This window comes from Cibotium barometz, chromosome 40 (genome assembly GCF_041138505.1).
Source record: "Cibotium barometz isolate CiBa-2024 chromosome 40, ASM4113850v1, whole genome shotgun sequence".
Lineage (NCBI taxonomy): Eukaryota > Viridiplantae > Streptophyta > Polypodiopsida > Cyatheales > Cibotiaceae > Cibotium > Cibotium barometz.
The window spans coordinates 21,085,372-21,109,065 of record NC_141085.1 but is presented as its reverse complement, the minus strand read 5'-3'; positions in this window follow the sequence as shown (position 1 = coordinate 21,109,065).

The window sequence follows — 23,694 nt, the reverse complement described above, 5'->3', positions numbered from 1 at the left end:
ATCATGTGACATGGCATGGATATACATGTATCATGGACATACATGCTATCATGTGCACCATGGACACACATGCATTATCCATATAATGTCCATGCATGATGCCATATATCATGGCCTTGGATGGTCCATATGGTCGAAATGGGATCTATGTGATCTCTATACGCTCAGTGTTATCTTGATGTATGGTCTATACATTCTATATGTCCTGCACACATGGATGTGATCTCTATATCCTCGATGTCATCCTGGTGTTATCTGCATGATGGTGTATATGTGTTGTACATGTCCTTACTAGAGAGTGTGTGGAGAGGAGTGTAGAGGAGCAATGCCTAATAGTGACAAAGCTTTGCATGTGTGTGGAGAGGGGTACTCCCCCCACACACTTTTAAAGTTTGATCATCCATTCAAGCAAGACAAGATTACATATTGTAGCCCATTGCCACCTTATGTGGACCATAGCACCATTGAGCTTGTCCATGTGTTATATTGACCATATTAAGATCACTAGTGGGCCATCACGATTATGCACATGTTGTATGGATTATCTAGGCCATGTACACATATATAAGGTAATACAGACGGACCATTTAGAGCATTCAAATGATACGAACCACACAAGGAATATACCGACCAAGCATAGCCCATGTGTTATCCACATGGTCTCTATATGGTCTATATAAGGTGGAAACGGGTTGTATTATGTGATCTTTATATGGTCCAGGTGTTGTTAACATGTGCTTTATACGGTCCATATGATATGCATATGGTTGGAATGGGCTCTATGTGATCTCTATATGCTTGGTCTTCTTATGGTATGCTCTGCATAGTCCATATGGTCTCTGTACAAAGTCAACATGGGCTACTTAAGGTCTTTACATGCTTGCTGTCATCTCGGTGTGGTCTATTCTATCCATGTGTCCATGTGTGAACTTTATATGCTCGTGCTACCTTGGTGTGGCTTGTATGGTGGGTATGACACATACATGGTCAAAATGGATTACTTCATATATTTACATCTTGGTATCATCCATATGGTTGTGGATGGTCATATGGTCCGTACATGTATGGAATGGGTATATCGTCCATATATTATGGCCTTGGATGGTATATATGATCCATACATCATTTCTGCAACAATGGGTTGTGTGGGATCTTTATATGCTTGGTCTTCTCCCCGTGTGATTTGTATAGTATATGTGATCCTTAAATGGTTGGAATGGGTCTATATGCTTGTTCTTCTTCTCATGTTGTGCTCTGTTGCATGGTCCATGTGGTATGGTCTATATGGTCTATATGGTCCATATAAGGTGGGAATGTTGGATATCATCTTTATGTAGTTGTTGTTGTCCTCGTATGGTTTGCATAGTGTATATAGCACACACTCATTGTAGCCATTAATGTTGCTCATTATAACCATTATCTAGTTCATATGGTCTATATGATCCCTATTATGTGGTGATGGGTTGTGTGTTTAGCCTATATGGTCCATATAATATGGGATGGCCTCCAAATTACATGTATATGCTTAATATAGCCCATGGTTGAGTTCATATGATTTTTATGGTTCGTATAAGGTGGCAATGAGCTACATATGATCTTTATATGGTTAACATTGTCCCCTTGTGGGCTATATGGTTAATACACCATGCATATAGTCCAATTCTATGTGATCTTGATATGTGTGGTACCCCTTGAGGTATTCACTATGCTGAGTCCATGTGATCTGTATTGGGAGGTACGTGATCTATATGTGCTTGGATCTCTCATGGTGTGCTCATCATGGTTCGTATATTCCTTGTTTTCTTTACGGACTAGGTGGTCCGCCTGTGTGGCCGTAAATGTGCTTTGTAATTAGTCAATGTACATGTTGTGAATGAGAGTTGAGCATTGTTTTTATGGTCCATAAGGTCTCTACATTATTGGAATGGGTTGCATGTAATATTTATGTGGTGGTATTGTTCTTGTCTATTGTGTACAATCCATATAATATATGTGCATTGTTGGAATGGGTTCCATGTGATCTTTATGTTCTTAGTATAGTCTTTATGTGGTCCATATAGTCTATATGGTTTGTATAAGTTGGGAATTGGTTGCATGAAATCTTTTATGTGGTTGGTATTGTCCCCATGTGGTCTTTAAGATGGATATGGTATTTGCATCATCTAAATGGCTACATGTAATCTCGATATGCTTAGTATGTTGTGCCTGAGATCTTTATGTGGTGGTATTAGTTTTCTCTAGTCTGTACACACCATGTGATCTTTGCCTTGTCGGTATATATATCCACCATGGTATCTTCAATAAACCTCCCTCCTGGCATTCAACCCTCATTGATGATGTGTACACACCATGTGATCTGTGCATTGTCAGTAATATATCCACCATGTGATTTGTGCATTGTCGATATATATATTCACCAAGGTATCGCCAATAAGCCTCCCCGATATTCAGCTTGTCAACTAATGATGCCACCCCACAAATCAAGCAAAAACTTCGTGACAATTCCAGTCCCTAAACACAAAGAATAGACTACCGGAACTAAACTAGTTTTTCCTTTGACCGAACTCACCAAGAACCTAGTTGGATAGGCTGACAAAATGATGGGTAGATTACGCTCATGGGATCCTCATTATAAAACCAGGAATTATGGAGAAAAGGGTTTTGTGACACCAATCTCAAACTGGGAATTTTACTTGCATTGGAACCTCTTTTTTTCATTCAAAGGACTGTTTTACGCCAAAATGCTGGAGGAAGCATTTGGAATATGTGTTTTACTAAGATGAGGCTCGTTGGAATAGCTGGCGGGGAGTCGTCAAGGGATGTCGCTCGCGGCAAAGCTTGCCGAGTTTTGACTAGCCTCCGTACGGTTAAAATGGTGCGCTTTTGGTACGATGGGCGAGGACCGACGAAGCGGTCCCTGAGTGAAGTGCTAGGACACCTAAGGAGGATCCTAGGAGAGGGTTCTGACCAAGCGATGCACGGGCTCACGGTTGCTAGGACACCCATGCGTATGTCGAGGAAGATTTCGGATGGACTAAAAAGAAATATTTTTGGAACCAAATTTTGATACTGGATCTTGTTGGTTGGTCTTCAACGGAGAGTCCAGAGGACACATTTTGTAATACAATGGACTCGGAATTTTGGAAAATGAGGATCAGAAATATTATGATTTCTATTGAAGGATTGTTTTAAAGCCAGTCGAATCTGTTATAAATGGCAATTTCATATTGGGTGTGTACGTGGTATGCCTACCTTAATTTTTGCATGAATCATCGGCTAGGGGACCTGGGAACTCTTTTCCTCTATACCCAGGCAAAACACAACCAAATCTTTATAAAGGAATCCCACCTATCCCATGGACTGGCTAGATCGGAGGATTCTTGTGAAACAATTAGATACGATTAGTGACGTTAATTAAATTAAATCTTGAGAAGACCTTGTTCTGTGGGAGGGGATCAACGGCTGTGCTTCGTAAATGAGGAAAAGAGCGGTGATTCCATGGACCAAGTGCAAGTCTCTTCTTGATCTGACCATGTGACTTCAGATCAATTTAACTAGTTAAGACTTTGACTCGTTAGAATATTTCCCCCATTTTCCCATGGCGAAATCGCCCGTGTGCCTTCTGAGCGAGGGGAGCTTTTTTGGGCCCGATTTCAGAGGAACCGCTCGGGCTAGCCTCTCATCTCGGACATCCGCGGGTGAGGCCCCGAGTGTGGATCCCAGCCCCGTGCGGGAGGTCGACGCTGCTTCCGCCACCCGACGACAGGAGCCCCGTCGGAGGGGGCATGGATCTCACATGGAATATGAATACTAGGAAGGATGGTGCACCGACTCTTGATCAGTTCATATGGGATGGCAGAACAATGGTTAGAGTGGATCCAAAGTGGGACCCTATCCTTGACATTCCTTTAACACGAGTCCATCCTTGTACACTACATGCCATCTGTGGAATTGTGGAAAATTTGGTTTATGAATATATATGTTTTGCATATAAGATGCAACCAAAATGAGAGGCCTAAGCAGTGTGTAAGAGAGTGGAGGAGGTTCTTTCATGCGTGGGTCTACACAAAGGGAAAGTGGAAATCAAGAAAGATGAGAAGAGGTCAGGTGCAAGTGGAAATGTGCCATGCAAACCAAGTATTGGTGGAGCCAATGCTAGAAAATTTTTGTCACCACCAACCATGAAGGCCATTTATTAGTTCTCCACTAGAATTGCAAAGACTAATATATGGATTGCCTTTGATAAGGTTGCTACACTTCTACAAAAAATGACATTCAACAAAGAAGATGACGACTTTAAAGAAGCTATGACTACATTTTACAAGTACATGGTGGAAGCATGTACATCAAGTAGCATAACACATTATATGGTAAAATACCCAATTTTGTATGTTCTTATGTTGTTCAACGATTCTTATTGAAAATAACCAATGTGCATATGCTATTGTCACTTTTATTCGAGCACATTTTGGAGGCTCATGGTCCCTACTTTTCAAATCAGGGAAGCTTAGCTATCTGGTTGACCCAAGGCATGGAGCACTCATATTGGCAAGCTCGTTGTGGGTTTCAGAAGGCCAACTCACATGGTGGTGGAATCCATGAAGTCAATGCATTGAGGCAATTACTCATGTGGTGGTAATAAAGAAGCCAAAGTTGATAGAACACATTGAATTCACGCGCTTAATGCGTTGGATATTTAAAATTATAAATTAGTGAATTGAATAAAATTTTGATTCGTTTCAATTTATGCTTCTCTATACTCACCACCTCCCATGGATACTTTCATTTTTCAAAATTTTAGACATTAAAAACATGGATATAATAGAGCCAAATCAAAAAGGCCATACTCCAGAAGTGTCATTGTATTACATTAAAAAACCATTTTTTTACAATGGATGGGAGTCTACTGCTACTTCTGATCCTACCGACGACTAGCATCCTCTGGTGCGTGAAGCTTTTCCCTCTTTGCAGATGGCGCGACATCATCCTGAAATCATAAAATTGGAGGAACTCTCGGTCTTTTGAATCTGAGAAGCTCCCTTTTTCCATATTCACTTTACATCTCGGGATCCCTGATCCCACATGTTAATCCATATGCGGTGTAGGCTAAGTAATATTTTCTCCTTAGAGCATACACTCTGGGGCCTTGCTCGAAGGTTTGCACCGCTACCTGCTTCTCTAGAAGCATGATTTTGTCTGCATTCCACTTGATGGGGTATCCCCCAAGACATATAGATAATGTTTTGATTGCAAACAATGGGAATTCAGCTTTATCCTTTGAAAACTTTTTGTGGACGATAATGACCTTTGGAAATTTAACCCGATTAATGTACTCTCCTAGCATTGAGTCCTTTTCGAGTCCTCCCACTCGTGATCCTGATGCACGCATGAGAAAATCATCATAGACCATCAGCTACAAAACAAAGTTGTCCACCATAAGCCAACAAAACAAATGCAATATGCAGCTTCATCATGATATTCAAAATTATTATAATCAGACCTTCTGATTCTTGTCACATTAACAAGTAAATCATTTGTTCACCATAAGTTGATTGATGCCTCGGCATCTTGGACACTTGAAGACTCCTCTTCCCTTTGTGGACTATTGAGTCTTTGATAAACATCTTTAAATTCCTCTTCAGTGGGAAGGTTAGCTTCACAACAAGCATCCTTATACATCAATGATAATATCTAAGCAGGAGTATGGTACTCACTGTCCTTGACATTTGAATCTAGTAGAAGATAATTATCCACACTTGGATCGACAAAATCATCTTCTTCTTCAAGATTCTGTGCAATGATGGTGAGATAGTAGTCCCTGATGTTAAATGATGCTTGAATATTTGTTAAGAGGACATACTGGTGGTCACCTATTGGAAACATAGGGAGGACTGAGGTTGGAATGTGCTCTGTTTCCTCTACCGCACAACAGGCTCCTCGTTCAGCAATTGTAACAACTTGGTTGTCTTCTCTTCTAAGGGCATCAATATCAAACTGCTCAAACTGAGTTCCCTCTCCGCGGCCAAGTTTATCTCCTTTGCAATCTCGTGAATCTCATCATCTTCTGCTCTTAAAGGTTTCTTTGACCTTTTGTCATTTCCTTCTATTAAACCTTTCTCATCCTCAAGTAGCAAATGCAAATAGCAAATAAACCCGTAGTGGTAGTCAATAAGACAAAATTTACACTTTTGTACTGGGCACTTACTTTGTGTCTTCTTCTTATCCCCCATCACCTTTGAAATATCCCTATTCACCTTATCTCTTGAGGACGCGGCAGGTGACAAGATCGTCCACATGCACATATTGAATATTATCCAGGATGATTGTATCATTCAAAGTTGTCCCCTGGTATTGCTCTTTCTTTTGGAGATGTGTGCGTCCAGACAAGATCATACTCTTGATGGAGATATTGCAAGAAAACATACATGAAATCTGAGGTTGGAGGTGGTGCTAGCCGACTTTGTGAAGGAAATTAAACAATTTCTTATTAGGCATTTCTTTAAACCCAGTATCGGGTTTGACCTCCATCTCAAAAGGATACATCTACAAATAGAAAACAATTGGCAGAATGATTGTTAACTACACAGCAATGAGAGAATAATGGATATCTGCAGTTACAGTGCAAACATTATTACAACGCGATTCACGGTGGATGTTGGCAAGTGATGCTTGATATTGCATTGTGCTGAACCAAAATATACACGGTCTACGTTGCATAAATATGCATCAAAAGCTAGTGATACTACAACTTTTCATTATAGCACAACTATGGGGGTTCCAAATTCAGGCTATACTAAGTCTACCTTGATAAAATTTCAGTAAACACCACTATGAGACAGAGATATGGAAAAGGAGTAGTTAAGGGTTATGCACAAACCCAAGGCTTGGACTATGATGAAACATTTAGTCCAGTGGCAAAGATGGGAGCAGTGAGAGAAGTCATTGCTATGGCTGTAGCAAACAGGGATTTCATAAATGTGTTCACAAATTCGTGACAAAATGTGTTATTAACATTCTAAAACATGTGATCACAACATATATTCACAAGACTTGATCTCTTATCGGCCAAAACTTACTATTCCTGTAAACCCGCTGGGATTCTTTGTTTCCCAGCGGGCCCGTCGAGAAATAAAGAATCTCGACGAGCATATTTCTTATTAATAAAAGGCACCCGACACCCTTCAGCCGGCTTTTCGGGAAGATTGTCCTTGTTTTGGAGGCGTCACATCTTTCCTTGAAGTGCTTATAGAGCTCCCGATTGGCTAAGAGCGTCCTCTAGGGAACATCCTCATCTTAGGGGCTATTATCTTTCCTTGTTGGCACTCCTAAGGCTACTGAGCCACTAGTCCTCAATTCTTTGAATTGTGGGCTGAGTAGTGTGGTTCGTAGCTAATACTCGCGGAGATTTAGGGACAAAGTTGGAATCACTTCAACTTTGCGTTCGAGCAGTGCAGGTAGTCTACCTTATTCTGCTCTATAAATGGTTAGATGGAGCCAAGAGTCCTCCTTAGGGGCTTGTATTGGTTCTTGATATTTGATATAGTCTTTATTAGACAAGGGTCTATTGTCCTATATTAGAGTGTTGGGCAAACATAGATCTTTGATTTGCTTTGTCAATGTTAGAGTCTTAGAGAAGGTCTTTTGTCCTATACTAGAGTATTGGGCAATCATAGATCTTTGATTTGTTTAAAGTATCCTTAATTGGGTACGAAAGACATCCTTCATCGGGGGTGCAATGTGCATTGTATGCATGCTGTCAATTACATGTATCTTAATCTTAGAATACACATTTATGCATTCGTCTTGTCTTGTCGTGACGCTAAAAGTCTAGCAAAAATTAATATCTACGATTCTGTAAGTTGAAAAATAAAATTCCTATAGGCAAAAAACTTTCAGTCCTCCTTTGCAGTTAGCATGAATCGTCATGGGTGTCTTTCTCCTTTAAAATAAAAACAATAAACAACATATATGACGATCAACATATATGACGATCTTTTATTTTTGTCAAAATAGATTCAAACTAGTTTCATATTTTTGCTTGGCTACATTTTAGCTTTTCAGTAATCACTTGGTTTTTTAAGGCTTCTATGTTTCTGTGGTGATATATGTTTTGTAATATGTGAGTGGCTTTGTTGTTACTTCGTTTGTGTATTCATTATTGTATGCTTGCTTGAATAGGTTATTTGAGATGGAAGAAAATGTTGGACCTAGCGATACTTCTAATAGAGCCCAAATTCAGAAGAGCAGAAAAAAAAGGCACTGGGATAGAGTGGCAATATGCAATTAACATCAGTGACCGATTCATAGATCTATTGGGAGTGTAAGCTATGCCACGTAGTAAAATTAGGTGGGGCGCCTCGATTAAGAGAACACTTTTTAGGTGGAGTGAAGAAAAAAGGCCGAGGATGTACCCACCCCTCTGCACTTGCACAGTGGCCAAACATTTAAGAGACAAAATGTAGAAGAAAGACGCAAGGAAACTGTTCTCATCTACTGCCAATGTATCGAGGTAGGAAGAACATTGTTGTTCTAATCATCAAACTCCGGAAGCATCGCCGGCTTGTACTCCAAACTTTAATGTGCAACCAGAACGTAATCTAGCCAGTGCATCTTCTTGCAAGCGTCACTTTAACATACCCATGCGTCAAACTTCATTGCAGGAAAGCTTACGTAATGGTATGCTCGATGATGCACAGCTCGCCCTTGCTGAAGCGATCTACTTTTTAGGGAGTGCTATGGTGATGGTGGAGAGTGAGCATTGGAAGAGAGCATGGAAGAAAATCGGTGAATTTGGATCAGGGTTTTCACCACCTTCGTATCATGCTATGCGAAATGATCTATTGGAGAAATGCTATGCTCAAGTGAAAGAACGTGTACATAGAATAATTCTTAGCAACATAGAGCTTTCTGGATGTAGTATAGTCAGCGATGGATGGTCCAATGTACAAAGAAAACCATTAATTAATATAATGGTTGTTTCACCTAGAGGTGAGACTTTTATGCGTGCCGTGGATTCGGCTGGTGCAATAAAATCTGGGGTATATATTGCTGGTATCATTGCCTCTGTAATAGAAGAAGTAGGTGCCAAAAATGTAGCCCAAATTGTTGGACAATGCAAAAAATTGCAAGAATGCATCCAAAATCTTAAAGCGGCAGTATCCACTTGTTTTCTCATCTGGCTGCAATTCTCATAGTTTGAATCTTGTATTGAAAGATTGGTATAAAAGTGATGATACCAAATGGTTTGCCTCAATCGTCGATGCTGTTCGCAAGCTTGTGAGATTTATGCTCAAGAGACAGAGAGTGTTAGATATTTTTCGGCCTCGCATGTCAGTTATGTTAAAGCTTCCTACGGAGACCAGGTTTTGCACTCACTTCTATACTTTCGAGTCTCTTCTTCGAAACAAAGATGCAATTTGTGAAACATTTCTTCCAAAACCGAATCCGGAAAAAACTTCCCTCACCTAGAAAGCATAAGAGATTCCTCCAGGAAAATCTTCTAACGTAGTCAAGGGCCTTATCTATCCTTTGTATTCCAACCAAACCTGCGGGTCACGTGGCCAAATCAAGGAGGAACTTGCACTTGGTTCATAGAAATCATCACTTTTTTTCCCTTAAGCGCGAGGCACATCTGTTGATTCTTTCCCATAGAACAAGAATCTTCCTGGGACTTACTTTAACTACCGTAACTTAATCTTAACTGAACTTAGTTGTAGGAATCCACTGATCTAGCCTAACCCCAACGAGCCCATGGGTTAGCCAACTGCCCCCAACCAGTATATTGGTGGGATTCCTTTTTATAAAAATTTGGTTGTGTTTTGTCTCCAGGTACCAAGGAAAAGAGTTCCCAGGCCCCCTAGCTGGCACTCATGCAAAATACAAAATAGACACACCACTTACGCACCCAATATGAAATTGCCTTTTTCTCAGATTCAACTATCTTTAAACAGAATTGGAATGAAACCGTAGTGTTTCCATCATAATCCTCAAAATTCCAGTTTCATTGTTTTACAATCAAATTATCGTCCGGACTCTCAGTTAAAGACCAGCTAGTCAACCAACGAGATCCGATTTCAAGTTTCTAGCTCACTTAGATAATTTCTCGCCAATCCATGCCCCGCGAGCTCGTGCATCGCCTGGTCAGAACCCTCTAGGATCCTCCTTAGGTGTCCTAGCTGAAAAGAATTGGAGATGGAGAGGAAATGAGACACATTCTTAATCAACAAGACAATTTCAATATGGAAGAAACAATACTGCACTTTTATTCAATGGAGTAGAGTAGCAATGACTACTACATACAAATCATGGGCTAATCCCCAAACCCAAAACTAATACCAAGAGGCTCAATAAGCTCAATAAACTAATACTGCACTTTTATTCAATGGAGTAGAGTAGCAATGACTACTACATACAAATCATGGGCTAATCCCCAATCCCAAAACTAATACCAAGAGGCTCAATAAGCTCTGATATGTCAATGCATAAAATAGCAAGAGTGTTGGCTACAATCAGCACCACACTACACTCTCAACACTACACAGTATGTGTGTGTCTCACTCTCCAACTATATCCAGGACTGCAAACTGCAGCTGTAGAAGAACTGATGTATCTCACACTTGTGAGTGAACCACGACCAATCCTTTTGTAGGTAGATGCTCGATAATATGGGGAACAACTATTCTTCACGCTCCATGAGTTGGAGGATCAATCTTCTTTAGTTATTGAGGTCGCCAAGTAGGTAGGTAGGTGCAGTCCAGAATTCTGCAGATAGGTAGATAGCTAAATTGCAGGCTATATATATCATTCTAGAAATCTGATCTGGAATATCCCAACGGTGAGGTTGTTGTCCATAAAGAGAGAAACAATTCATCTCTTAACTGCTCCAAAAGTTAAAGGTGGGATTGAGAGATATTAATACTTCAATCTTGCATACAGCAAAGTTAACATCCAGAATTTTTCTCCTTGATTGAAGGAGTCTCTTTCACCAACCATGTACACGTGATGTGTGCTATCAAAGGTACATCCAAAGCCAATTCTATGACCTTAGGCATGTACATTACAACATATCACCATCAAGGTATCAACCTTGACTTTACTCAATCAACCTTTGTGAAGAGATCGTATTGAGCTTGCATACTTTAACACTAACACTTCACTCAGGGACCGCTTCGTCAGCCCTTGCCCATCGTATCAGAAGCGCACCATTTTTAACCATACTGAGGCTGGTCAAGACCTTGGCAGGCTTTGCTCGCGAGACGAGAGACGTTCTTTGATGACTCCTTGCCAGAGCTGTTGCAACGTTAACTCTCCTTACTTTAACATAAGCCAAATGCTTCCTCCAGCATTCTAGCGTAAGACAGTCCTTTTACAAAAACATAGTTTCTATGCAAGTAAGAATTTCCCATTGAGTTGATTTCACAAGATCCTCTTTCCTAAAACCTAGACTTTATTAATGAAAATCGCAAATCTTGTATCTCAATTATCCATCCATCATTAGAAATGAATTTCTAACTATTTCTAGATGGTTTCGGTCTTAGGGAAGACTTCTCTAAGTCAGTCGGCTATCCATTCTTTGTACTGAAGAAATGGAAATGGCCATAAGACTTGGCTTAGTTTTTGATTTAAGAGATGGGCAAGCATCGTACTGAATTACTCGGATTTAATCCTAGATTTATTTTCTAAAGATTTTTCTCCTATTTATCTGATAAAATAACCTTAAGGTCCACTAGCTCACCTATTTAAAGGTGGAGCTAGGAGGCATTTTGTATTGAGCAAGGCCTAGTTATATTCATAAACAACTTAATAAGCAAGATATTGTTCTTGTATTTTGTGAGCGCTTTTCTTCCACACACTTGATCTAGCATGAGCACCACGTTTTCTCAACAAGTTGATGCACAAACAACAGCTAAGTTCTTATATGAACAAATCATTTTGAGATTTGGCTGCCCATTAGAATTAGTCAGTGATCGTGGTTCACACTTCATTAATGAGGTGATTGATCACTTACTTGCTGGATTCCTTGTAGTCCATCGAAAGTCATCCCCTTATTATCCAAGCTAATGGTTAAGCAAAGAGTACAATTAAAATTTTGCGTACTATCTTGATAAAAACATTAGAGAAGCAAGTCAAACAGATTGTATTCTCTATCCCCTTACACTCCATTTCAAACTCTCTCTCTCTCTCTCTCTCTCTCTGTGCAAGAATGTGATATCCTTAGCTAACGTTGCTATCAACATAGATTGTCCCCCTTGTACACTACCACCATGTGGCTAGAGGAGGAGCATAGGAGATGGTTTACAAGAGATGGCTATAGAGAGTGACACCTTGCATGGGGAAAACAACTTTGCATCATAGTAGGTAGTAAGTCTATAACCCACGCATTGCTTCGGTATAAACTTTTTGCTTGTATGCATGTGCATATGCAAGTGTGGGATTCTGTGCGAGCATGTGTGCAAGTGTCTGTGTGTGGTCCATGCACATGTTGTGCAAGCATGTGTTTATCCATGCAAGTGTACATGTGTTTGTGTGTGTGTATCTGTGTGTGTGTGTTTGTGTGTGTCATGTGTGAGGGCAATGCTGGCTTGCTTGGTTACACAACAAGGTTGGCTAGTCAGGTGCAAAGCATTTGGATATCGTCATAAAGGATGCTGATGATGAAGGTAGCTCAGATCTTTTAGTTAAATGCTCGACTGTCTAATAAGGAGAATGAATACAATGAGTTGGTAGAAGTTGTTCATGGTGGTTAACATTTGCAGAACATGAATTGGAACAAAAAGCAAAGGATCTAGAGGCCAAGAACAACAAATTAGAAGGGGTATTAGAGAAGACAGTTAAACATGGGCCCACCTCTAAGTTGGATTCACGTGAACGAGTAAGAGAACAAAGACCACTTATTGCATTGTCAAGAAATAGTGGAAACTACAAACACCATATACATGCTGAGACTATAAGCCGAAGAACCTTAAACAAGACAATGGAGCACTCTCAAAAGTCTTCTCAGACAGATGGTGAAGTCTACACTTTCTCATTCCAAGTTCACAACAATTAGTGATGATGTCGTGCATGCACGATTGCAAGATGTGAAGAATGCATTTATTGCAAAACTGAAGCTCAAGGTATTTGTGACAAAGTTGGTTTAAGTATAGAACCCTATGCAATGATCTACAAACAAATGGATGTAGGTTTTAAGTCCGTGTTGCAAAACAAAAGGGTAACTCTGGTGTTGTGCCCTTTTAGTGTCAGAAAAGCAAGGCAACAATTGAAACGATGTCCTTGAACTCATTGGTGAGCCTAAACACATAGTTCACTCACATGTATTCAAGAATTATGCTAAAGAAGTGACCTTCAATCTGAATCCAAATAATAATTTTGTCTTGGATGTGTGCAAAATTTCAAGCTAAAATGGTGAAGTTCTATGATATGTCTATTCAAGAACATGGTGACACATAGAAATCTATACTAAAACTTGATGAGAGTGAAATTGTAAAGAATCAAAAGATAGAAAGAGTAAGTTTGACATTGATGAATAGGGCATTGGATCCTTCCATAAAGCCAAGTGATCCTCAGTGCTTCAGTTTTCAATTTGAAAACGAAATCTAGTGGCTCGCAGCATTTGAGGTTCCAAAAGAGGACCATGAGATCCTAAAGATGTTTTTCAATCTAATAGAGATTCCTACTGTTGTTCAACATCAAAAAGCAGGTGAAATTCTACATGTGGATGGTTTCAGAGACTAAGTGGAATGGCATCTTGTAGGTGATCTAAAGACAATAAAGTGCATGTTTGGTGTCTTAAATACTGCAAATGCAGAGTTTGCTTGCTTGTAGTGCATGGGCTCAAGAAAAAGAGTAAGAAAGGAAAAAAGGCGTGGAATGTAAGATTCCTCCTCAGTGTGAATAATGAATAAGCCTTTACTTCATTACCCTATAATCATTCCCTATTTTTGCCTAGTGAGATAAAAATTTCTAGAGAGTGGTAATTCAATATTGGGATATTTTTGGACATATAAATTCTACAAATATCAAAAATATGTTTCCCTGGAAGAAACAAAAAATCGAAATAAAATTTCCAAGGTGCAATTGGAATTAATTAAAAATGATTTAAAAGACCACAGCCTAAGGGTCAAGATTTTATAAAAATTTTGGATTATGGTCCAATTAAGGTTCCTATGGACCAATAAGATTAATCCAAGTGTTGGGATAAGATAAATCCAATGAATGAAAGAAAATACCCAAAAATGAGTAAATGCCCACATAAGATGAAGAGTTGAGTGAGTACAAGATTTATTAGTTAAAAATTATGAAATATTACTTAAAAAATGAGATATTTTGGAGTAATCATTCATTTTTGACACCTTGGTAAGAAAAAGGGCGGCCTTCAAGGAGGCGCCTATTTCACATGTGTGGAGGAGTTTTAAACTCAAAAATAATAGAATATTTTTTTTAATCTCTCCTCTCTCTTGGATCAAACCAAATCAAAAAGGAAGCCAAACTGGTCTAAATCTTGTCCAAATTCAGCCAAACTAAAGCTAGAAAATTCTAGAACTTAGTTGGACTCAGTTAGTGACCTCCCTCACCTATAAATAGACCCTCATTCTTTTGTATTCTCATTTGTGAACTAAACTATGCCGGTATTACTCTAAGATAAGCTTATTTTCTATTATCCTCTAAAAATCCTCTACAAATTGAAGAGATTGGAGCTTCTCTCTCTCTTCAACCTTCCTTGGAGTCTTCATCAACATACCAAACCAATTGATTGGTTGGGGACCTCTCCATTGACTAAAGAATTAAGCAAATTAAGAGGTAAAGTGTGGTTTATGGTCTTTTTTCTTAAATCTCAAAATGTTTCTCACTTCTCAACCCCTCTCAAGCTTGAGAAGCATTCAATTGAATGGCTCTTTAATGCAATTGGAACTCTCGAATGAATTTTAGTGATAAATCTTATAAATTTTACATTTATGCTTAAATTTTTAAGCATATCTCTCTCTCTCCCAAAGAATGGTCATTCCTATGACCTATTCTATATTCAAATGATGCTTCTCATGAAGCAATTCTCAAATCTAAAAGTAATTTCTATGCTTGTCAAATTTGAGACCAAAGAAGTGGCTTTTTAATGCTTTTATGCTACTTAATTTATGAAAAACTTAGGAATCAAGTCCATAACTGGATATTGATCCTAATGATAGTTATTCTATCATATTATATTATTAAAAATTTATGCTTTCAAAATTATTAAAAATTATCAACAGAGCTATGGCAAAATTTTTGAAAAATTAACACATAAATCATTTTCGTACATAATATGAAAAGAGGACTTCCTATCATATTCTAGGATTAATTATCCTAGATTAATTGAATAATTCTCATCATAGCCATGGAAAATTTGGTTTTAATGTTTATGCTTAAATATTTAAAGAGAAATTTCTAGTAATTCATTTTTATGAAGAGAAATTCCCATGACAATAGACATCCATGTATTCCAATGAAGTAAGAGAAAAATTAGAATACTAAAATAATGTATATTTTATTTAAAAATTAAATAAATATTTTAGTTAAATTTATCTTTTTACATAGATAAATTTAAATAATGAAAGAGGAATTTCCACCATATTTGGAATTCAATCATTTGAATGAGAAAAGTGGAATTTCTAGTTTAATGGAATTAATGGATATTTTATGTAATTTTTAAGAGAATTTTAGATAGATTTAATTTATCGTAAAAGAGGAGTTCCCATGATAATTGGATTGCACTCATTAAATGAGAAAAAGAGGGATTTTAAGTTTATTCAAAAAATAGGTATTGGTATTTAGTTAAAAGAAGAATATCTATGATATTTAAGGAAAGATGGATTTGAATTAAATCTTAGTGTCAAAAGATGAATTTCCACCATAATTCTACCTAATGAATTAAGGTCGAGAAATTATGTGGCAGAAAGAATATCTTTGGATATTTTAATTGGTAAAATCACTAAATTAATATATTTACCCAAAATTAGACGTTTATGTAGAAGGAATCCTTGTTAGAACTAAACCGAATGAATTTGGTTAGAACTAAACCGAATGAATTTGGTTAGACTGTGAGAAGGACGGACATTAAATCTACTTGTCCATCTCTTGAACTGAATCAAGCAAAAACTTTGTGACCAATTCTAGTCCCTAAACACAAAGAATAGACTACCGAAACTAAACTAGTTTTTCCTTTGATCGAACTCACCAAGAATCTAGTTGGATAGGCTGACAAAATGATGGGTAGATTACCCTCATGAGAGATCAAGGATCCTCATTATGAAACCGCTGAGAATTATGGAGAAAAGGGTTTTTTGGAACCAATCTCAAACTGGGAACTTTACTTGCATTGGGAGCTCTATTTTTCATTCAAAGGACTCTTTTACACCAGAATGCTGGAGAAAGCATTTGGCATATGTGTTTTACTATGACGAGGTTCGTTGTTGGAACAGCTGTCTGGGAGTCGTCAGGGATGTGGCTCACGCGGGTAAAGCCTACCGAGGTCTTGACGAGCCTCGGTCGGTTAAAATGGTGCGCTTCCGGTATGATGGGCAAGGACCGAAGAAGTGGTCCCTGAGTGAAGTGCTAAGACACTTAAGGAGGATCCTAGAGGGTTCTGACCAGGCGATGCACGGGCTCGCAGTTGCTAGGACACCCATGTGTACGTCAAGGAAGATTTTGGATGGACTAAAAAGAAAGATTTTTGGAACCAAATTTTGATACTGGATCTCGTTGGTTGGCTAGCTAGTCCACAGAGGACACATTTTGTAATACAATGGACTCGGAATTTTGGAAAATGATGATAAAAAATATTATGATTTCTATTGAAGGATTGTTTTAAAGCCAGTCAAATCTGTTATAAATGGCAAGCCTACCTTAATTTTTGCATGAATCGCTGGCTAGGGGGCTTGGGAACTCTTTTCCTCGGTATTCGGGCAAAACACAACCAAATCTTTATAAAGGAATCCCACCTATACAGTGGTCAAGTGGTTGGCTAACCCATGGGCCGGATGGGGTTAGGTTGGATCGGAGGATTCTTGTGAAACAATTAGATACGATTAGTTATGTTAATTAAATTAAATCCTAAGAAGACCTTGTTCTGTGGGAGGGAACAACGGCTGTGCTTCATAAATGAGGATAAAAGCGGTGATTCCATGGACCAAGTGAAAGTCTCTTCTTGATCTGACCATGTGACTTCGGGTTCGGTTAGATCAGTTTAACTAGTTAAGACTTTGACACGTTAGAATATTTCCCCCGTTGGAAGATTTTTCCCATGGCGGAATCGCCCGTGCCTTCCAGGCGAGGGGAGTTTTTCTGGGCCCGATTTCGGAGGAACCGCCCGAGCTAGCCTCTCATCCCGGACATCCGCAGGCGATGCCCTGAGTGTGGATCCCTACCCTGCCTGGGAGGCTGGCGTGGCTTCCGCCACACCGGCAGGAGCCACGGGGAGGGGGCATGGATCTCATAGCTAGTATCAGAAAGCTAATAAGGATAAGAAAATTCTTATCAAAAATTGATAATAAAAACTCGAAAAAAGAATTTTCATATTGTATTCTCATTCCGTAAGCTTCATTAATGAAAAATTTTTAATCAAAGAAATTATTTTTACAGATGGAAGTTCCATACTTATCTGGTGTTCCCAACCTCACCCACTCACAAGACATGACTGCGTTCGCCTTCGAGCATCTCATCTCTTCCGCTACAACTCAAACAAGCCAAGCAAGACTCGCATGCCATTTCGAGGATCTGTATTTTCCTGACCCCAGCGGAGAGATGACAACACATGTGGTTTGCAAGGCAGGATCTCCATGCCTCTTGCAACTAGCGTCGTGTGATACTGAGGTAGAATCTCTCATTGATAATGATTATGATGAAGCTGAAGGTGGTACATGGCATTATTTTATATCATTCAACGCCTTGAAATTTCAGACTTTCATGCCAAATCTACAGACTCCTTAGTCGCTTTATTCCTAAGGAGAAGATAGTAGCTTCCTTTGGCAGTAAAGGAACATTTGTATCGGGGCATGGCTATGGCCCAGTACCGCCATCTTATGTGTCTCCCGACGAGGAGATTTTGATTTCTGGAGCTGAGCTGCTCTATGTACATATTGTAACTTTTATATAAATAAAGAAATATTTTCCAGAGAAAAATTCCTTGTTGTATAAGTGATTGTTTATGGACAAATTGATGAAGTAAAATCTGCTACCAGACATATGCCATAGATCTCCAATAAGATCATTTATCTTGTTTAAGAATTTGGTTTCTGAACCTCTTAAGTCTTAGGATCTTGTGGACGATATCAAAATAAAATTTTAATAATATATCATTTTTGGCAAAATCATGAGACGATGAAATTGTGGCCGTCAGCCAGACTCTCTCTCTAAAGATGAAGAGCTTGATCCCGACGTTCACAAGGCTCTTCACATAGAACTCAGCCAAGACCCTTCAAATGTGAAGGGGAGAACCTGGGCGAGGCTATGGAGAAATGGGTGGAAGCTATGGAAGAATATTTTGATGTCACAGGCTACAATGAGAGAAGCAAATGGCTCTTGCCAGGCTAAAAATTATGGAAACAACCACGGTGGCATGGAGGAACCATTGTGACACCAACTATCAAGACAGAAATACTCAGTCCTAGAACGACCTTAAAACCTATTTGAGGAAGAGATTTTGTCCCCCCGGGTTTTTAAAAACTAAAAAAACCAAAATGAATAAATTCTTAGAGCTAAAACAGGGGAGAAAAACCATTGAAGAACATCACCAGGCATTCGCTCTTCTACTCAAGTATTCACCACCTCTAGATGAAGAGCAACTCATGGCAAGGTTCATTCGGGGAGGAATGAATGAACCCTTAGACACACTAGTCAAGAATGCCAAGCCAGCGTCCATGGTAGAAGCTGTCAGGATGGTGAAAGTCCCGCCAAAGCCAGCTCCCTCATCCTTCAAAAGATTTCACACACCAGGGAGTTCCAACCTTCCGTCTCCAAAGAGACACCAAGGTCCCAACCAGAATGTGGAGACGGGAAGCTTCAGGAATGAAGGAAGAACTTTCCCTCAAAGTACATTCTCAGGCACTCCAGCTCTCTCAAGAATGCAAAGGGAAGAGCTTCGAAGTGAGAATAGATGCTTCAGATGTCACGGATTTGGGCACCAGCTCAAAGATTGCCCATCTCCTTCTATGGGCCAAGGAAGCCAGGGTCCCAGAATTCAAAGACAGACTCCTTCGTATCAGTCCAATCAGGGTCCCCCGCACCAGAATCAGGGTAACCCCAAAAGAGTGCTAGCTTAGCCTGCAGCCTCCATGCAAAGCAGTCTTCGAACTCCGTCCTAGAATTGGAATAACCAAAGAGAGAGAGTTCTACCTCAGATTGTAGCAACCAGAGCTATCACTATAGCTGAGGAAGTGGAGGAAGAGAAAGGACAGATCTATGCAGCAATAGAGCATCGGGGGAATAACCATCAATTCTCAGTCATCCTCTAGACCCCAGCGCAGAGTACTAGGGTAAGCAATTCAAGCTTTGATTGATTCAGGCAGTACTCATTCTTTTATTTACCCAGGATGTCTGCGTAAATTAGTTCTTTAAAAAAAAATCAAGAAAACCTATACAAGTAAAATTGGCCAGTGGAAAGATTCTTTTCACACACCTTGAAACTAACCTTATTCAGTTTAGCTTAGATGGGAACATAACAGAGTGCCACTTCAGAGTCCTACCCTTGGGAATCTATGATGGAATCCTTGGAATGGATTGGCTCCAAAAAAGAATCAGCCTGAAATTCATTGTCACAAAGGAACCATCTCTTTTCTTGACCTTCACGGGAATAAAGTTCAAGGAATTGGAATCTCCAGATGTAAGATTCCTCCCCAACCTCTCAGGATGTCCAGTATCTTCCCCTGTAGTCAAATCCCTCTTCAGAAATATAAAAGATCTTGTTTCTACCAGTTTTGGCCTAGAGAGAGAAAATCTTCTAGAGAGTATCTTCCCCTGTAGTCAAATCCCTCTTCAGAAATATAAAAGATCTTGTTTCTACCAGTTTTGGCCTAGAGAGAGAAAATCTTCTAGAGAGTGATAATTCAATTTTTAAATATTTTTGGATAGAAAAATATCTCATCTTATTAAAATAAGTTCCCCTGAAATAGAAGTTCAAAAAGAATTTCAGAAGGCGCATTAGAAATTAAGTATAATCTGTTCAAGAGGCATTATCCTGGGGGTGAAGATTTTTTTAAAATTTTAAATTAAGGTTCCTATGGACCAATAAGATTCATCCAAATGTAGGGAGGAGATAAATGCAAAAAAAAGAAAAATATCCCAAAAATGAGTAAATACTCACATAAGATGAAGAGTTGACTAAGGACAAGGTTAATAGTTAAAAAAGAGAGATATTTAGGTGAAATGATGCATTTTTGACACCTCAGTATGGGGGAATTTCCCTCATGAAGGAGGCGCCTATTTCACATGCTTGAATGAGTTTAAACTCCCAAATAATGAGATATTTTTATCTCTCCTCTCTCCTGTTTCAGCTAGATCCAAAAAGTGAGCAAAACTGACCTAAAAATGGTCAAAAATTGACCAAACTGATCCAAAAAATTCTAGAATCAGTTTGCTTGGTTAGAGGCTCACTTTTTCCTATAAATAGAAGCCTCTTCCTTTGTTGAAACTTAATAGTGTTTTGCACTATTACCCTGCCTCTCCCAAGTGCCAAAAACAGTGAATTTTACTCATAATTCATTAGTTTTTGACCTTCCCTCTTCCAAAAGATTGGTGGCCACTTTTGTCTCAAACAAGAGTTGAACCCTCAAACCATCAAGCCAAAGGAAAGCTCTCAAATTATCTATGTAAGTTGGAGATTCTTCTCTTTTCCATTCATTTTATGATTTTTTATGATTTTTGTCTTCTCTACATTGCAAATGATGTTATGCCTCATTACAAAAGGTATTCCCCTCTCTTCTCTAGTAAATACAACCATTCTTTATCCTAGATGAATGATTAATGAATAAAATTAAGTTTTTCATAATGTTGCTCTCAACTAAGTAGAAAAATGTTACTTTAGAATGATTTAAATACTCTTGGTGAATTTCTAATTAATTTAGAGACTTAAAAATTAAAAAATGGTTACCCATACAAAGGAGGTTATGGCAAAATTTTTAAAAAATTTAAAAATAAGTATTATCTTTTATTATTCTTAAAGAGTAATCCTTATGGTTTCTATATTCTAAAGTATCAATTTCATACATAGAAGATGCATTTTGATTATTTGTGTAAAAGAAATTTAGTTTTATTATAAAAGTATTACTTTCATTATTATTGATTTTTATGCATAAAAGTATGCATAAAAGATTTTTTTTATATAAAAGTGTTACTTTTATCATATTTGATTTTCATGCATAGAAGTATGCATAAAAGATTATTTTTTATATAAAAGTGTTACTTTTATCATATTTGATTTTCATGCATAGAAGTATGCATAAGAGATTATTGATTTTTACATAAAAGTGTTACTTTTATTAAATTTAATTTTTATGCATAAAAGTATGCATAAAAGATTTTTTTCATAAAAGTGTTACTTATATCATATTTGATTTTTATGCATAAAAGTTTTTTTTAATTATAAAAGTGTTACTTTTATCATATTTGATTTTATGCATAAATTAGATGCATAAAAGAAATTCTTTTATATTAAAAGAGTGATTTTCATCCTAAATGATTTTTTGCATAAATTAGAAGCATAAAAGAAATTATTTTATATTAAAAGAGTAATTTTCATCATAAATGATTTGTATGCATAAATATATGCATAAGAGATATTTTTTTTAATATTAAAAGTGTGATTTTTATCATAAATGATTTTATGCATAAATTAGATGCATAAAAGAACTTATTTTATATTAAAAGAGTGATTTTCATCATAAATGATTTGTATGCATAAACATATGCATAAAAGATATTTTTTTAATATTAAAAGTGTGATTTTCATCATAAATGGATTTTATGCATAAATTAGATGTATAAGAGAAATTCTTTTATTCTAAAAGTGTAATTCCTACTAAACTTGATTTATGTATGAAAAGATGCATAAAGAATTTATTTTAATCCAAAAGTGTTATTCTCATCAATTTTGATTTTATACATAGAAAGATGCATAAAGAAATCTATTTTTATTTCAAAAGAGTTATTTTCATCAATTTTAATTTTATGCATAGAAAGATGCATAAAGAAATCTATTTTTAGTTCAAAAGAGTTATTTTCGTCAATTTTGATTTTATGCATAGGAAGATGCATAAAAGATTAATTTTGAATTCAAAAGTGTCATTCTCATTTAAAATCAATTTATGCATAGGAAGATGCATAAAAGATTGATTTTTATTTCGAAAGTGTTATTCTCCTTAAAATGGAATTTATGCATAAATAGATGGGTAAAAAAATCTTATATCAAAAATAAGAATTCTTTTGTATTCTATAAATAGATATGAGGATGTGAAACGAATCAGATAGATGAAAATGAATGATGAATCGATGGAGATGTATGTATGTGAAAGAATGGATGTAGTTATATGTATGTGAAAGAAATGATGTAGATGTAAATGTAAATGTGAATGTGAATGTGGATGTATGTGAATGTGAATGAGGATGTGGATGTGGAATGTGAATATGGTTGTAGATATGGAATGTGGATGTGGATGTATGTGAATGTGAATGAGGATGTGGAATGTGGATATGGATGTATGGATGTGAATGTGAATGTGGATATGGGTGTATGCATGTGGTGGAAGTGGGTGTATGGATGTGGATATGGATATGTATGTATGAATGCGGATGTGGAAGTGGATGTATGGATGTGGAAGTACGAATGTGGATGTGTATGTGGAATAATGAATGCGAATGTGTATGTGAAATAATGTGACGTCAACATGAGTGAATGGATGAGATGTGATGGCATGTGAATAAATGATATGTGATGTGAATGAATCTGATGTGATGAGATGGAAAATGATGTGATTGGATAAGAATGAGTACACATATGAATGGAATGTGGAATAAGTAATGTGGATTGATGAGGGATAATGTGGAAAGATGAGAGTTCATTAAAGAAATTGTATTTGTAAACTGTTTGTTGGAATGTGGAATAAGTAATGTGGATTGATGAGGGATAATGTGGAAAGATGAGAGTTCATTATGGAAATTGTATTTGTAAACTGTTTGTTGTAAATGTCAAGAATACTGGGGAAGCATTTTGACCGTCTTGTGATTAAGGTCGTGGAGACCTAACTGATAAAGTTGCAATTGCTGACGGAGAGTCAATGGAGGACGTCTCGCGTAGCAAGGTCGAGCGAGGTCTTGACCAGCCTCGGTTTGATTTAAATGGTGAGCTTCCGGTACGATGGATGAGGGACCAAGGAAGCGGCCTATGAGTGAAGTGCTAGGTGACCTGTGAAGGATCCTAGAGGGCACTGTGCTCGGGCTCTGGGTCGTCGAAGATACCCACACGTGCGTCATGGAAGATATTGGAATAAGGAGTAAGAGTTGTTTTCTGAAACCGGGCATGGATCTGGTTGATTGACCTTGCTAGTCCTCAACGGATGAGTTCATGGCTCTTTTATATGGATCTATTGGTTGATCTTGCTGATCTTCCACGGAGATTCCATTTTGTTATGTGAATATATTGCCGGTTACTATGAGCTAAGAACTATCGAA